This window comes from Mustelus asterias, chromosome 18 (genome assembly GCF_964213995.1).
Source record: "Mustelus asterias chromosome 18, sMusAst1.hap1.1, whole genome shotgun sequence".
NCBI lineage: Eukaryota > Metazoa > Chordata > Chondrichthyes > Carcharhiniformes > Triakidae > Mustelus > Mustelus asterias.
Genome location: NC_135818.1, coordinates 22,210,273 through 22,213,423, shown reverse-complemented (window position 1 = coordinate 22,213,423; position 3,151 = coordinate 22,210,273).

Genomic DNA, 3,151 nt, shown 5'->3' with positions numbered 1-3,151 from the left:
AATGTCTATTTATAACTTGTCTTTATTCTGTAGAAATGCTGCTGTCTTGCTGTGTGCATTTCCTCTTTTCTCTCTAATTCACAGCCACTCAGGGAAGAATAAAACACACATTGATCTTTTTTGATATATATAAAAAAATCTTGGGTTTCAGGTGATCTTTAGGAAATATTTGACCTTTACTCTGTTATTCAGAGTGTATTAACAATGGACTTTATACCCAGCCTCGTGCTCAGTTGAGACTTGCTGGGTGTTCAATAAATGTGGCCTCTTGCCCTTTCAGCCATTTAGTCCATGTCCAGTTAACAACCCACAGCATACATGCGGGTGCTGTAGTTCACATAAGAGACTGGAAGACACTCGCCTGCCACGGGAATCATAGTGGGCAGGGTGGACCATGCAAAGGTCGGTTGACCTCAGGTGGGATTTTCCGGTTTTGCAGAGAGCGAGGCCTGAAAATCCCACCCACATTCTCTGTTTCCCCCTCAACACTACATCTCTCACTCCATTCCAAAAAGAATGTGCGCAAATTTGAAATGAAATGAGAACAGGTATTGAAATTGTGTAATCATGTTCACTAGCAAAGAATGTACTTTGAAAACTCATTTCCAAAATTGATTCTAAAGTATGTCAATGTTCCTCGACCTCTAAGTAGTAACTGAAACTGTGAGCACAATCAGTGCAGTAAATCAGTATTTTCTTTTTAAAACACTTCTATTTCCTTTTTATTATTTTCATCTTTTGCCTCACTCTGAAATTAAATGAGCTGAACACTGTTTCTGCATGGTATCAAACCAGAGAACCTTCTGTGTTTAAGTAACCAGAGTAGCCATGAGTCCTGATTAATAACACAGAGTTGCCTAAATAGGAAAGTTTCTCCAGGATGGGGGCGCAGCATGGATAATGCTGTCTGCATTGCTTTGGTGGGTTGCTGTCCTCCCCAAGCCCCTTTGTCTTGCAGATCAGCTCTCTAGGAAACTTTAACCTACTCCAAGCCACCTTGGGATCTGCACTTGCACCTGTAACGCATTGAGCTGGATCTAGCTGAAAACTAACAACATATTAAAATTATAAGCCTCTGCCCCCCTCTGTTGTCCAGATTTTGCATTACAAAACATCCAATTAGAATAGGCATTTAAGGAAAGAAATGCAATAAAGATTAACATCTGAACACACACCTTCTGACATTTCAAAGAGTATGACTGCTAATATTGTGCATGTTGTATAAGCTTTTATGTTTTTGTGTCATCTGTATGAACAGATTAATGTTAAATTTAAAGTTTATTCATTAGTCACAAGTAGGTCGGCCTACTATTAACTAGTTTTAAAATTGATTTTCACTTGAGCAATACTGCTCTTTTCTAACTTGGCACTATCCTGCACTAGAGGCCTTGACCACTCATCTGGCTTTCTGTACTGAGTGTGCCTGTTTGCTGTTATGTCTGTACATTACAATACCTGTTGTTACTTAATGTATGGGCTGGATATTCAGCTCCCCCAATGGCAAATAATAAATTTAATTCTTCCCTCCTTCATCCTTTAAGATACTCCTTAAAACTTACCAGTCTTCAGAAGATTAGAACATATGTTTATATGCACAGCAAAACAGTTAAATATAAAGGATTGTGACGTTGAATTTAACTTCATTTGTAGAGATATTTGAAAGTGTAATGGGTTTTGATAATTGTGAGTCAGGAGAAACCGTTTCTTCACTGGTGGGCGTGTCAGTAACTGATCAGGTAATTGACAAAGGAACCAGGGGTTCCAAGATTTTTTATACACAGCAAAGATCTGGAATGCACTACCTGAAAAGTTGATGAGAGCTGATGCAGTAGTAAATCTCAGAAACAAATTGGATATTCTGTATACATGAAAAGGAAATGTTTGCAGGGTTCGCAGAGCAGTGAGACTCATTGAATAGCTCTTACAAACAGTTGGCATAAACACGATGGGCCAAATGGACTCCTGTGGTGTAATTCCAAAGACTTGCCTTTAATATGCACACCTCCAAAATCTATTATCCTGAGTCACATGTTCTGTAATAGATACAATGAAACGGCATGGGGACAGTATGCAGTAAATGTTCAGGATTAGTGTTGGGTAGATAGATACTGTGCAATAGATTAACTGGTAGAGCTGTCAGGTTACCAGGTGGTTCTGACTGTCAACCAACTGGAAGGTAGCAAACTGAGAAAGTGCTGACCTATGGAGAGGAATGGTCATCAAGTGGTCAGGTATGGATACCAATTACAGAACACCAGCAGCTAATGAGTGGGTGGTATGCCTGTAACCAATGAGGCAAGAGGGAATGGACAGACAGACTGTTAACAGGGCAGATCAAATGAAGGGAAAAACTCATTATTGTTCAACGTCATTGGCAACCCAAAGGTTAAATTACTGCCCCCTACTTTCTGAAAGTTGTCTGTTTTGTATCTTTATGATTCTTTCATAATCCATTTTGAGCTTTACGGTTGGAAATCTTTGACTGAGACTTTTGATGAGGATTCTGTTGTAGGTAAACCCTGAATGATGATGTTCTTAATCAAGTATTTAATTTTGCCACAACTTTTTCATGTATGCTTGGGGATAACATGTCTCGAAATTAAGCCATGGGATATATAAGAATTCCACAGTAATTTTAATACTCCCAAGAGAAGTTCAAACGTTTTCAAGTGAACTTGCTGTCTAAACGGGGATTCTCAAAGTAAAAGCTTGAAACCTTCACTGAATTGTGTACCAGATCCCTCCTTCAACAAAGTACAGAGCACTGATTATAGGAATTACACATCCACATATCCTTGGGGAATAATGTCAGTAATTAGTACTGGTGGATCTGAAATTTTGGTACATTCGCTTCTACACAGATACATGCAGTTTTAATGTATAGCTTCATCAAATCACCATCTAAATAGGAGAAACCAACTCATACAGAATGATCCACATGTAGGATTTCAGGGAATAACAAAATTTGTAGATGGCAAGTTGGGATTAAGACGAGTTCCGAAGCTGAGGCTAACTGAAAAGATTAAAGGAAAACATAGGCCAGCAGGATGGGAGTGGAGGGGGCAGGTGCAGTTCAATGCAGAAAAATACCATAAAATCCAATTTATCGTAAAGAATAAGAAAAGGAAATCCATCTTATATGTCTGGATTT